Source organism: Mastomys coucha, unplaced genomic scaffold (assembly GCF_008632895.1).
Source record: "Mastomys coucha isolate ucsf_1 unplaced genomic scaffold, UCSF_Mcou_1 pScaffold22, whole genome shotgun sequence".
Lineage (NCBI taxonomy): Eukaryota > Metazoa > Chordata > Mammalia > Rodentia > Muridae > Mastomys > Mastomys coucha.
In genome coordinates, this window is record NW_022196905.1 from 59,341,240 (window position 1) to 59,356,360 (window position 15,121).

The window sequence follows — 15,121 nt, forward strand, 5'->3', positions numbered from 1 at the left end:
GGAGGGAGGGAGGGCACAAGCTGAGCTATCCCTCAGCTTCTCAGCTTCAGATACAATGTAACCACCTGCCTCATTTCCCTCTACCATGATGGGCTGGCTGTATCCTCACAGTGAGTCAAAATAAACCTTCCTCCTTCCAATTTCTTCTTGTCCCATATTTTATCATAGCAGTGAGAAAAGTAACTAACACACCGGGTCTCACTGTCTTTTCTGGCTAGCCTGAAACTTGCTATGCAGCCCAGGATGACCTCAAACTTGTTACCTAGGATTATAACCACATATCGTGACTCTATACCAGACTGGTATCAGTTTCGACAGACTGTGAACAGCTGGTTCTTACATTTCTTTCCGAGAATTTTATGAATCAGTAAATAAGCACAGTAATTGCAAAAATAAAATGATGTAAACTTCAATTAAATAAATTGCATTTATAATGAAGTAGAAAATAATGAATTGTGCTCATTCCCTATTATTTTACCACAGTCATCTGTTTTTCCAGCACTGATCTTGTATTTGAGTGGTGGGTATAGTGTGAAATGGTGTGCCAAGGTGGTGGGTATAGCCTAGAAATGGCCATGGCTGGGAGCAGAGTATTGGCTTTACTACAGAAACCCACAAACAATGCAAACACCAGCCCTTCCATTCCCCCAAGCTGCTGCTTTAATGGCCGTCATCACACCACCAGCTAAGATGGCATGTGCTCTCCCTGTGAATATCTGAAGAAAACTTATCTTTGCTCACCAACAGAAAAATGCACAATTGTCATCTCACAGCATTTCCGTCAATTCGACTGACCCACAAAGTACGAGGGTCGTGGACTTGGCCCTCTTCTCTATTTCCTTCACCAAAATAAAATAAATAACACTGAGTGCTTGACTGGTAGCCAAGGACCTCTCAGGTTCAATTCTTCATCTTCTGCTTGCAAGAGTTAATTACAGTGAGAGGCATGTGAAGCAAGAGCTCTTTGTGTTCACAGTGAAATAATGACTTAGTCACCCCTGGGACTACAGGGGCTCTGGACTTGAGCTCTGCACAGTGAGCACAAATCCCGACCTGATAGCATGTGACTTTCTTTTTCAAATGAATCAGACTTTATGAATAGACATCTACGTTTCCTCCCCTCGCCCTCTAGCCTGACCGTGCCAGTTAGCATATTTTCTGCTTTTCTAGTTGAGTTGACTCACCAATATGTTTAAGAGCCCACAAGTTTGCATGTTTCTTCCTGACAGGAAGTGGGGAATCCCTGCTCTGCACACTTGTTGATTGTATAGCTTACACTTGCCACTGTTTTCGGTGAGAGAAAAAGAAACGTATTCTTGAAACAGAGAATTGAGCCCTGGCTTGGAAAGGGCGTCTTCCCTCCCCAGGTTTCTGGGGCAAAGGCAGGGAGCCGAGGAAGCCAAAGTCTCAAGTGCCTGTTAGACCTGCAGTACCACCACAGTGGGTATTAAACGACCACCACAATGACTTAGGGCCTGAAGAATCCATGCCTAGCTGGATTCGAGGACACACATCTGTCATACTAGTTCTTGGAACAATTAGGCAAGAGCATCTTAAGCCTGAGGCTAGCTTGAGACCCTGTGCTAAACCAAAAGCTGGGCCTGGCAGTGACTTGGGAAGCTAAGGTAGGAAAAGTGAAAGTTCAAGATCTATGCCTTAGTTAGGGTTTCTATAGCTGGGAAGAGACGCCATGACGAAAGCAACTCTTATAAAGGAAAACACGTCATGGTGGCTAGCTTACAGTTCAGAGGTTTAGTCTGTTATCTGTCATGGTGGGAAGCATGATGTCATGCAGGCAAACATGGTGTTGAAGAAGGAGCTGAGAGTTCTACCCCCTGCCCGCATCCACAGGCAGCAGGAAGAGACTGTAACACTGGGCATGACTTGAGCACCTGAGACCTCAAAAACTGCCCCCTAGTGACACACTTCCTCCAACAAAGCCACCCCTACTCCAACAAGGTTACACTTCCTGATAGTGCCACTCCCTATGGGCTATGGGGGCCATTTCCATTCAAATGACCACAGTCAGACTGGGCTACAGAGCAAGATGTGTTTCAAAATGATAACAGCAACAATAGCAATAATAACAGGTCTCATCATGACATCTTCATACATGTATGTAATGTATTTTGAGCATATTCACCTGATCACGCTCTAAACCATTCCCATTCTCACTGATCTCCTTTAAAGAACTGTAGATGTAAAAATTCAGTGAAAGCTGATCAGTGAGTCCTCTCTTCTCATGTTTTCAATAGCTATAATATTTTTTTTTTAGATTTATTTATTTATTATATGTAAGTACACTGTAGCTGTCTTCAGACGCACCAGAAGAGGGCATCAGAACTCATTACGGGTGGTTGTGAGCCACCATGTGGTTGCTGGGATTTGAACTCATGACCTTCTGAAGAGCAGTCGGTGCTCTTACCCGCTGAGCCATCTCACCAGCCCCAGCTATAATAATTTTTAAAGATTTATTTATTATTATATTTAAGAACACTATAGCTATCTTCAGACACAGCAGAATAGGGCATCGGATCTCATTATGGATGGTTGTGAGCCACCAGGTGGTTGCTGGGATTTGAACTCAGGACCTTTGGAAGAGCAGTCAGTGCTCTTAACTGCTGAGCCATCTCTCCAGCTGGTATAACTATAATTTGATGATGAAAGCCAGGAAGTCAACATAGATACAAGCTTATTAGATAATCCATAAACTTTATTTGCACTTTGTTAGTTTCTGCTACTGCCCATGATTTCACACTGGCTCCTTGCACTGCATGTAGCTGATGCATCTGTCTGTTCATTGGCTTCATGACCTGACACCATTGACCTTCATGACTACGGCAGTATAGGTAAGCCAGAGCCCATTGGTTTTTTTGTTTTGTTTTGTTGTTTTTGTTGTTGTTTTGAGTTTCCCTGTATTGTCCTGGTTGTCCTGAAACTCACAACCAGGCTGGCCTTGAACTCAGAAATCCGCCTGTCTCTGCTTCCCAAGTGCTGGGATTAAAGGTGTGTGCCACCACCGCCCTGGCCCAGAGTCCATTGTTTAATACAAGTCTCAAAGCTGGGGGGTTTGGTGCTTATCTTAGACTGAAATTCACCTTCCTGGCTACAGTACCATCCAAGCAAGCGAGGCTGAGGTTGGGAACATCTGGGTTGAACGTGGTAGTTTGAGTGAGAATGGCCCTCATAGGCTCATGTGTCTGAACACTAGGTCCCGAGATGGTGGAACTCTTTGAGAAGATTTAGGAGGCGTGGCATTATTTGAGGAGGTATGTCACTGGCTGGCTAAGGACTTTGAGATTTCAAAACACTCATGCCATTTCGAGTGTATGTGTCTCTCTGCCTTGTGGGTGTAGATCGAGATGTGAGCTTTGAGTTGCTTTTCCAGCGATCTTCATGTCTTTGCTCAGCCATCGTAGACTCTAACCCTCTGGAACTGTAATCCCCACGAAACGCTTTCTCTTAAAAGTTGTCTTGGTCATGGTATCTTAGCGCAACAATAGAAGAGTAATTAAGATAGTAAACTAGATGTCAGCATCATATTGTGGTGGTTGGAAAAAGAATGGCTTCCATAGGCTCGCTCAGCCATTTGAATCTTTGGTCCACAGTTGATGGAATTAATTAGCAAGTATTAGGAGCTATGGCCTCGTTGGAAGAGGCCAGTCACTGTGGCAGGCTTTGAGGTTTCAAAAGCCCATAGCATTTCCTGTTAGCTCTCTCCTTCCTGTTTGTGGATCTAAGCTACTGCTTCATGGCCATGCTTGCCTGCCTGCTGCCACGTGCCCTACAATGATGGTCATGGTTGCTAACCCTCTGGAATCATGAGCCTTTAATTAAACTAAAGACCTTTTAAAAATTGTGTTGGTAATGGTGTTTTGTCCTGACAACAGAAAAGTAACTAAGACACTTATTAATGATGATATTTGTACTGATTACTTAGTTCATACTTCTTATTGTTAGTAAGATTAGAATGAAAAACTCTTTTGGTATGACCAAACCTCTGTATGATATTCTAGATTTATGCCTGCCCTGGGAAATAGTTCACACTTATTGGCCAGCTCTCAATGTCCATTTGCTTTATTTACTTACTTATATTTTTAATTCCTCCCTGTGTGTGTGTATATGTGTACACACACAAGAGCTGGAACTACAAGTAGTTGCAAACTGTAAGACGTGGGTGCTGGGAACTGAACTCAGATCCTTTGCGGGAAGCAGCGAACATTCTTAACTGCTAAGCCATCTATCTCTCTGGCTACTATTTATTTTTATCTTTTTTTTTTTTTTTTTTTTTTTTTTTTTTTTTTTTTTTTTTTTGCGATAGGCTCACTCTACATAGCCTGGCTGTTCTCAAACTCACTATGTCAACCAGGCTAGCCTTAAACTCACAGAGATACTTTCACCTCTGCCTCCCAAGTGCTGGGATTAAAGGTGTGCCTCACTATGCCCAGACCTCCTAGACTTTTTATTACTCTATTTTTTTTAAGATATGATCTCACTGTATGGACTTGGCTAGCCTGCAAAGTGATATATAAATCAGATTGGTTTTGAAGTCGTACAGATCTGCCTGCCTCTGCTTCTTGAGTATTGAATTAAATGCATGCAACACTGTGCCTGGCTTTATATATATTTATTTAAAATATGTATGTGTATTATATTTTTTTTAAATAAAAATTTATATTTTAGTTTTTTTTTATGTTTTAATATTTATGTGTATGAGTGTGTGTGTGTGTGTGTGTGTGTGTGTGAAAGAAACATGCACACATCACAGCACTTATGTGGAGGCATAAGTGGAACAACTTTGTGGAATGAGTTGTCTCCTTCCACATTTACATGCATTTGGGGGATCAAACTGAGGTCCTTGGCCTTAGATGACAAGTGCTTTATCCTCCAAGCCACCTAGCCAGTCCCTGTTCCTTTTTCCCCCAATGTATTTTATTATTTAAATTATTGTAAGAGATAGATATCTAGTTTAAAATACAATTGGAGCTGTGGGGATTGGAGAGGTAGCTCATGCTTGCTGCTCTTCCAGAAGACAGGAATTTAGTTTCTAGTACCGTATCTGGCTGCTCTTGTCATCCTGTAACTCCAGGGCATCTGATGCCATTTTCTGACTTCCACCCACATCTACATGCCATGCACAGGTACACACGGGCCTTTGAGCATACAGCATAAATGAATAATGAAGTAAACCTTTAAAGGATAAGACACCATGACATGTATCTAATTCTAGCGCTCAGGAGGCAGAGTCAGGCATCTCTCTGTGAGTCTGAGGCCAGCTTGTTCTACATAGCCAGTTAGGATTACACAGTAAGACCCGGCTTCAAAAACAACAAAACCCACAAATAATACACACACACATACACACAGGAAGGTGACAGAAGCTCAGGTGTGCCCCCTTTTTGGTGCTGAGATAATATATATAGGGCTGGGCACATGCTAGACAGGTGATCTGCCATTGAGCCATATCCCAAGTCCACAAGTAGTAAGAAGCAATGTCAAAACATGACACCTGGTGTATGAACTTAAAAGTCCACGTCTTACTCTCACTTAAAATGCTATTTAGTTTACTCATCCTAACCAAAAGAGTGTTTGAAGAGGGCCAGACCTGGTGTATATACATGTAATTTCAGCACTCAAGATTTGAGGCAGGGAACTAGAGAGATGGCTCAGCAGTTAAGAGTACTGATTGCTCTTCCAGAGGTCCTGAATTCAATTCCCAGCTACCACATGGTGGCTCACAACCATCTGTAATGGGATCCAATGCCCTCTTCTGCTGTTTCTGAAGACTGCTACAGTGTACTCATATAAATACAATAAATAAATCTTTAAAAAGAAGAGTTGAGGCAGGAAGATGGTGTGTTCAATGGTATCCTGAATTACATAAAGAGACTCTATTTCATTTAAAACACCAATACCATTACTACCACCACCAAAACCCCCAATGTGTTGGCATACACATTTCCCAGTATTAAGGGACAGAGGCTGTCAGATCTCTGAGTTCCAGGCTAGCCAAGACTACATAATAATATTTTGTCTCAAAAAAAAAATAAGGGGGTGCAAGGAGGTATGGCTAGAGAGACGTCTCAGTGATTAAGAGCACATACTTCTCTTGCAGAAGACCTCAATTTCCAGCAACCAAATCGTGTGCCTCACAACTACACATAACCCCAATTTCAGGGATCTAACACTTTCCAATCGCATGCACTGGCACACCCTGGGTGTACCTAGACACATCCACATCCATAATAAATGTTCTTTTAAAGACAGGCAGAGCAAGAGACTCCAGGAATTGATTGGTGCTGCTGTTGGTTCTGCAATTTGCAATGGCTTTAGGCAAATTAAGGACACTTAGCTCTTCCCAGGCTCTTCCCCAGTACTTGTAACATTCCATTCAGGCGATCAATGATAAACAATCGAGAACAGTCATTGTGAAAAGCAATTAGCTGCCAGCGAAGTGCTTGGGACACCTGTGCTGAAGGCCTCTCATGCTGAAAGGCTTGGTCTGATGCCGCAGTTCAGAGGTGGAATGCTGGGTAGATCAGCAGGGCTCTGATGTCTGGATTTCATAGGCTCCTGGGAGGTGATGTACATTGAGAAGGTTGAACCGATTTGTAGAGAGCATGTAAACAAGAAATAAGAATAGGACTGAGTTAGATTAGTTAGGATGATGACCAATTACCTCATGTCAGCTGGTATGTAGCAGATGAGAAAGAAGTACTGAGGCAGGCGGATTTCTGAGTTCGAGGCCAGCCTGGTCTACAGAGTGAGTACCAGGACAGCCAGGGCTACACAAAGAAACCCTGTCTCAAAAACAAACAAACAAACAAAAAAACAAAACAAAACAACAAAAAAAAGCCAACTGCATGGGTGATATATAAAAAAGAAAACTATAAGCACTATACTCCCTAGTGTATATGATAACACCAGAATGAAGAAACTAATTAACAGCTTGAAAGCCATGAGAGTCCAGATGCCACAGATCCCACAGAGAGAAAATGGCTTGGAACAAAGAACAAGGCCAAAAGGGAAGTTGGGTTTGAATAGGTGAAGATTGAGGTCTCTCTAACAAATCCTCGAGGAGTGGAGCCATTGCTAGAGCACCCAGCTAGTAACGAAGTTCCAGCAATACTGATGAAAACCATAGTGGACATAAAGACAGACTAATGGGCAAAGGCTACCCACTAGTATAACTAAGAAATGGCGGGGGGGGGGGGCGAACAATCCTTTTAAAGATGCTGTTTTAACCCAGGGCCCCGGGCAAGACAGCTATATCACTCCCAGTGACGCCTTCCAAGGTTAATACATCCAGAGAAGCTTCACAGTATTTGGTAACAATGATGAGGGGCAGTTTGAGCAGCAAATAGAAATTAGACCATACACTACTCAAGGAATAAGTCAGTTGAGACAAGAAGATGCCCAGAATGGAATGGAGGATGAATTCTATATAATAAAGCTCTGGGGAAAAGGAGCAGACGCAGTCATGCTGTCAGAATTAGAGATGAGGAAAATTAAGGCTATAGTAGAGAACCCAGCAGTGGATGAAGTTATAGAGCAAGTCCTAGACACTGCTCAAGGTGATGTACACCTTCTCCTGGACTGGATAACCACAGCCTGGAGATAAGGATTTCCATCTTTAGACCTTACACAATCTGAAGCAGCAGGAAAATGGAACACTGTCCAAGAGGCCATTCAGCTAGTAAGAAAACTAGAACTGTGCCTTACATGTAAGGAAGTAGCTACACCACGGGCTACTCCATTTATACCACAATTCAAAGGAATTTTAATTAATGGGGTACCACTACACATGAGAATTAATTTGGCAAGACTACTTCAAAATTGCAGAACCATTTCTGAGGTACTCCATTTCTTTAAAGAAACAAGGGAGTTAGACCAAGAAAAAGTAGTAACATTAAATATAAGAAGAAAGCCATTTCAATTAAGAAGGACACCCAGAGTTCAGATGTTTCACAAATATTAGATTCTTTGGCAGAAAACCTGGTATGCCATTTGTAAATAGAACCCCACAGAGGGATACACCAAATAGCTTTTTGTTTGTTTGTTTGTTTGTTTTTTGGTTTGGGGGGTTTGTGTGTGTGTGTGTGTGTGTGTGTGTGTGTGTGTGTGTGTGTGTGTTTGAGACAGGGTTTCTCTTTGTAGACCAGGCTGGCCTTGGGCTCAGAAATCTGCCTGCTTCTGCCTCCCACCAAATAGAATTTTTGGAGGGAGGAAGCCTAAGTCTTTTTTAGGGTACAGAAGGCCTCCACAAAGTGGCCATCGGTACAAAGGAATTACCTGTGCCCATTTATAAGAAGGCAAACATGTATACCTTTCAACAGGAATCAAGTCAGGTGCTAATAAGACCTTATATTGTGTTGCCCCTAAGAATTAAGAAGAAGGTAAATGTTAGATGGCTAATTGACACAGATAGTGATGTTAATATATACACAGGACTACTAGACACTATACCAAACAAGGAAAAAGTAATTCTACAAGGAGTGGCAGGAGAATCCATAGTACCAGTATGTAAGTTAGAAGTAATAGTATATCGCAAAACAATTCCCTGAACTTTACATGTTGCAGTGCACCAGAAAATATTTTGGACTTCTGAATGATTTCAAAATTTTTTCCTGATTTCCTAAATTTCAAAAAGATTGCCAAAGTAAAAGGTAATCTAGTCGATGTAAAGGAGGGCCTGTAAGACTACCAACAATTAAACCCTCATCTACACCACAATACCCAATGAAAGGAGGAAATGAGGAGCTATCTGAAACCATTAAATCCTACCAAGGAAGGAGTAATTGAACCAACTTAAAGCTTTGATTTCAACAGCCTGATTTGGCCAGTTTTAAAACCAAATGGTAAGTGGCAAATGACAGTAGGTTATAGGAGAATTAATGAATTTCCCTCTAAACTGTTAGGACAATTACCAGATGTAAAAGATATTTTCAGGAGGATTAAGAAAGCAGCACCAAAGTGGCTGTCAACTCTAGGTTTGTCAGACATGTGCTTTGGCACACCACCGCACCACAAAGCAGAGAATACACCACATTCACTTGGCAAGGAAGACAGGACCACAAGGATACATAAACAACCCAATCATTACCCACAACATTCTATGATGGTCACTGGATAGGGCCATGCCAGCACCTAACTGGAGTATATGTTCACATGTTGATGACCTTTTGATAATAGGACAAGGAAAGGAAAATATACAGAAAACAGTAGACAAACCATAAGAGTTTTGAGAGATGGTGGTTAGACCATCAATAAGGCTAAGGCATCAGGACCGGATACAAAGGTCACATTCAGGTAAATTAGAACACCTTAAAATACCAACCAATAAAACAGAGGTACAACATCTTATAGGATTATTTGGATATTGGAGATAACACATACCATATTTAAAAGTAATTCTGGGGCTGGCGAGATGGCTCAGCAGGTAAGAGCATTGACTGCTCTTCCAAAAGTCCTGAGTTCAAATCCCAGCAAGCACACGGTGACTCATAACCACCTGTAATGAGATCTGATGCCCTCTTTAATGCGTCTGAAGACAGCTACAGTGTACTTAATTATAATAATAAGGAAATCTTTGGGTGAGCCAGAGTGAGCAGGGCTGACTGGAGCGAGCAGAGGTCCTAAAAATTCAATTCCTGACAGCCACATGAAGGCTCACAACCATCTGTACAGCTACAGTGTACTCATATATATAAAATAAATACATATTTTAAAAAAATGAAAAATCATTCTGCAGCCCTTGTATAATATTACAAGGAAAGCAAATGATTTTATTTGGGATAAACCCCAAGAACAAGCTGTGAAAACAGTGTACAAAGGACTATTCTAAGCTACAATCCATCCAACCAGATAATATAGTGTATTTAAACAAACTGTACCCAAAACAGTACGGAAACTGAAATATCTTTGCCAAAAGAAATTGTAGAGAATGATCAGTAAGCGTCTATAGCAAATGCTTCCCATGGTTGAAAAACAAATTCTTTCTATTTGAGAACACAATTTGGACAGCAAATAAGGCCTTAAAAACATGCCACAGCATGCTGAAGAACAGCCAAGTAGCATTTGGAACCACCATCCTGATCCTAGATTGGGTCTAGGCATCAGAGGAAGCATGGGCCGGTCTACCCACGGAAGGGAAAGGACTACAATGGAAATGGTGCTTAGCAGAGCTCCTTCGCTCTGGTACCCTGTCTGCAAAGGGGTCGGTGGGTGCCAAAGGCATCGGAGTCGATACTTTTAGACGAACTGCTCTATGACTCCACAGGGATTATCAGACATCCCAGATGCTACCCCTCCCCAGAAACAGGTACCACTAAGGCATTGGGGGACAGGAGAGTACCAACCTTCCCTAGTTAATGCCTGGCTTATGGACGGTTCTGCAACCCGTAAACCGAACACGGTCTTGTGGAAGGCAGCAGCCTACAGATCGGGAGATAGAATGGTGATTACAGAGCAAGGAACAGCTAAATCTGCACAACATGCGGTAGGAATTAGTAGCAGTAGCAGCAGCAAGACAAAGCCTCATAGAAAAAAACACTTGTTCACCGACTCATGGTATAGCCACATGGTATACCGCCCACCAATGGTATAGCCATATGGTCAGGAAAATAGAAAGTGAACAACTGGAAATTTAATGGCAAGGATATATGGTCCAAGGAATTTTGGATGGAATTATATAATATAGCCAAAGAAGTTAAGGTGTATGTATGGGCATCATGTGGATGCCCATACTAACAAAAAGGGGAGACCAATATAGATATAATGTTACAGTGGATAAATTAGCCAGCCTAGCAATTAGATTAAAATTAAATTGGAAGGCAGAACAGATAGGCTCCAACACATTAAGGCTTAAAGCAGAGTGGAAGCCGATACCAACTAGAGACTTGGAGGCGGAGATTACCACCAAAGGAATATTAAAAATACATAAGACTTGGGACATGCAGAAATGCACGCCACGTTCCAGTGATTTTCAGTAGAAATTTAAAGGTGAAATGGAAAAGGACTGAGGATGCAATAAACCAATGCAAACCTTGCCCAAAAGAAAAAACTAGATTCACACACAATTATAAGGGACACATAGGGCATAGGCTGCATTTCAATCATACCTTACCAATAGACTTTATAGGACCAATAAAACAATGGCCTTAAGCTGGACATGACACCAATTGATAAGAGTGGGTCCTGTGGCATACCCTTAGGGGCTCTCTGATACCTCAGCACCACCACCACTCTCATCTTTGCCTTCTGTCTGCCCTGAAGTGAGGAATTTTGCTACACCATAAGCTCCATACCACAAATAGGTGCAGGTAAAACAGAGCCTAGTAACCATACCATGCCCTTAAATCCTTGAAACTGGGAGTCAAAAACAAAACTTTGTTTCTTATAAGTTGATTTTCTTGGGTATTTTGTCATAGCAACAGGAAGCTAACAATTATTAAAAGACCACTCTTTGAATGATACCTGTTTTTTCAGAAGGACTCTGGGTTCTTCATTTCTGCCTATCAGAGATGTCCATACTGGGCATACCCCAGCTATAAAAGTAGCTTCTCCTCTGTTATAAAATCAACCATACATGTGCCTCTGTGTCCACAGGGGATGGGCTCATGACCCCTGTGGATGTGTGTGTGTTATCCACATCTGTGAATATCTGTGGCTGCTTAAGATATTAAGAGAAAAATCATTGGCTATTTTCCCCCCACACACACACATATGCTATGACCAGCCATAGCACAAGCATAGATGCCAGAAGACAACTTCTGGGAGCCAGTTATTTTCTCCTACCACATAGGTCCCAGGATCTTGGCAGCAAGCTTCTTTGCCTACTAAGCCACTTCACCACCCTGTTTGTTCTGACAAATGTCTTCATTTATAGCCCAAGTTGCCCATGAACTTTTAATCCCATTACTCTACTTTCCTAGAACTAAGTGGCATACACCACCACCTGGCTTCCAGAATGCACATTTAACCGATTTGCCTCCTTTCTTACTTCCATAAACAGAGGGTAAGTGCCATGTAAACATTGCCGTTTTATGTTGTCTAGAGACTAGCAAAAGCCTGTATTTTTTTTCCCAGAGTACTGTCTTTATGTTGTGGGTTTATTGAGACAGGATATGTAGCTGAAGTGACCTTGAACTCTTGATCCTCCTGCCTCCACCTGCCAAGTGTCGGGATTATGGGCTCTGTGTCACCACACCCTATGTTTTGGTTTCTAAGGGCTGGCTGTATCTAGTCCAGGTGTCATCTTTAACCCCTTTGCCTTCCACACCTACATTCCTGAGGCACCTTCACTGTACCCTCAAAACAGGGCTTGTATCTGCTCATATCTCAGTTGGTGCTTATGTCACCAACCCTCACACAGAGGATTGTAGCATCTGGCTAGGTGGCCTCTCTTCTTCTTGCCCCTCATCTGCACCTTAGCCACACCCACACCATAGCAGCATGTCCTTTACAACAGAAATCCTTTCATATTCCCTACTTAAGACCCCTCAGTGACCACCCACTTGCAGCCCTGAATGCCCAGAAGCCCCCAGTTGTTGGGGATAAACCTGGTTGGTTGTTGTCCCTTTTTATGACTTCTGAGATCTCACTCACCCGTGAGAGCCCTGCCTGTCTCCCTGACTCACCTCCTGCCGCTGACTGCCCTGCAGCTACCCCCACCCCATATACAGTGGCTTTTGCCAAGTGCTGTAGTACCCTGGCCTTCCCCATCTAGAGGTCTTAATCGCTGTGCTCACCCATCTGGAATGTTCTGTCCTTGGCTGGATGTATCTCATCTTCTGAGGACCAGCTTTAAGAAGGTCGTCCTAAATGCTCCCCAAAGGGCCTCAGGAAGGTCTTCCCTGGTGAAGGTTAACTCAGTCTGTCCTCCATACTGTTCTTTAAGATTCTCCTCTTTCCTCCTTTAGCACATATCGCTAGTTGAAAGCAAAGTATCTTTTCATCTCTCACAGAAAACATTTCTGACCCCTGATGTTAGGGCCTCCCTTCTCGTTTACTTCTGTTGTCCTGTCTGTTCTTGTAGCTTGTTTTCATGCCTTTCTTTTTTTGGTTTTTTTCGAGACAGGGTTTCTCTGTGTAGCTCTGGCTGTCCTGGAACTCACTCGGTAGACCAGGCTGGCCTCAAACTCAGAAATCCACCTGCCTCTGCCTCCCAAGTGCTGGGATTAAAGGTGTGCGCCACCACTGCCCAGCCTTTCATGCCTTTCTAAAACAAGATCTCACCATAAAGCCCAGACTGTGCTAAGGTGCACTATGTAGCCCAGGCTACCCTCCAAATACCTTCTGCTTCTACCTCCTGCCCACCAGGACTGCAAGGAGAGTGCCATCATTTCTGGATGTGGCGTTCCTTCCTTCTCTTTTGTTTTTGTTTCTTGCGGGACAGGAAGGCAAACCTGGGGCCTTGATTGTCTATAGAAGCATTCTGCCACTGACCTATAGCCCCAGCTCCTCTCCCGCCCCTTCCCTCCCTTTCTTTGTTTTGTGTAGACAAAGAGTTTGTTACATAACCCACACGGGCCTTAAGTTCACAATTCTCATGCTTCTATCTCCTGGATACTGGGATTAACAGATCTCCTTCTTGGGACTGGAGAGATGCGTCAGTTGTTAAGATCACTGGCTGCTCTTTCAGGTGCGCCTGATTCAATTCTCAGCAACCACATGGTGGCTCAGGACTATAACGACAGTTCTGGAAGATCTGGAACCGGATCCCTCACACAGACAGACACACCATTGTACATAAAAGGAAATTAAGTAAATTTAAAGATTTATTTATTATGTGTTTATGTACTTTATTAAGCACACTGTAGCTGTCTTCAGACACCCCAGAAGAGGGCATCGGATCTCATTACAGATGGTTGTGGGCCACCAGATGGATGAACTCAGGTCCTCTGGAAGAGCAGTCAGTGCTCTTAACCGCTGAGCCATCTCTCCAGCCTGGAAATTAAGTAAATTTAAAAACAAATCTCCTTTTCTCCCCCTCCCCACCCCTTCTTCCTTCCCTCAAGACAAGGTGTTACCCTGCTGCCCCAATCCTCTGGAATTCACCATGTAGCCAAAGCTGACTTGAAACTCATTGCAATCCTCCTGCCTCTCTTCCTAAGTGCTGTGCCAGCATATTTAACTCCTATTTTTATCATAGCACAATACCTGGCTAGTTTTGATTTGTTTTCCATTACTTGTTTATGATTTTTTTTTGACTATATGAGGGTGAAGGCCTTGTCATGTGGTTCACTGTGTGTTCCCAGCAGATGGTATATAGAACGAACTCTAAAAATAATTTTTGAACCCAATATTTTAGTCTTAAGCCACACCCTATTGAAGAGCAGGTGGATCCAGGTCTTAAAAGAACAGAGGCTGAGTAAGGGCTCACAGATAGCAGGATGTTAGCTAACCTGGCTCCTAGTCAGTTCCTTCAGAGAGCTGAGAGCTGACCTCAGAAAGACATCAAAGCAATTCTGAGTTATCTGAAGGCCTGGGGTATCGGTATATTTACAAGACATCCCTAAATATGCACATCCAGTGTACATTTAAGATACAGCAAGAACCAATTTTTGCTGATTCTCTTACCAACTGGGTTCTAGCTTCAAAGGAGCAGAGTACAGGAAGAAATCTCCCAGCCTATCTGCTCCAGCCTCTACACGGATTCCTCATCAGACTCCTCATCCTCCTCCCCCCCCCAGAAGATAAGCCATATGGACCTCTCCCCATTACGTGACTGCTAAAGGCACGAAGGGGCCTCATTCCTATACCACACTGTCTCCAGATTTTAATCTTGTTCTTCTGAATTTTATGGATGCATGAAGCAAAGTAGCCTTTCTGCTTTGGACTGGTTAGCGAATCCTGCCAGGACAGTGGAAGCTGGGGGAGGTAGGAGGATGGCTCACACTGGATACATTGTTTGAAGAGATACAAATGCTTTTTTTGTTTGTTTGTTTGTGAGCCCCCTACTATGAGCTGTGAACCATTACGGATGTGTGTGGGAGGGGTACATTGATGAAGGAAACAGAGCAAAGGCATGGCACCATGTGTCTACAGTCTCAGCTAATTGGGGGCCGAGGCAGAAAGAGCTCTTGAGTCCCTGAAGCCCCTGATAGGAGTCTGAGACCAG

General features: G+C 43.0%; 1 long non-coding RNA gene across 1 annotated transcript in view; it reads left to right on the top strand.

Annotated features, from left to right (window-relative positions):
- The window catches only part of LOC116069805, a 32,317-nt gene that overhangs the window by 6,940 nt on the left and 10,256 nt on the right, over nucleotides 1-15,121 (top strand). The window contains exon 2 of the long non-coding RNA XR_004110146.1: nucleotides 11,934-12,016. This is a non-coding gene — a long non-coding RNA (uncharacterized LOC116069805). The remainder of the gene's footprint in view (nucleotides 1-11,933; nucleotides 12,017-15,121) is intronic.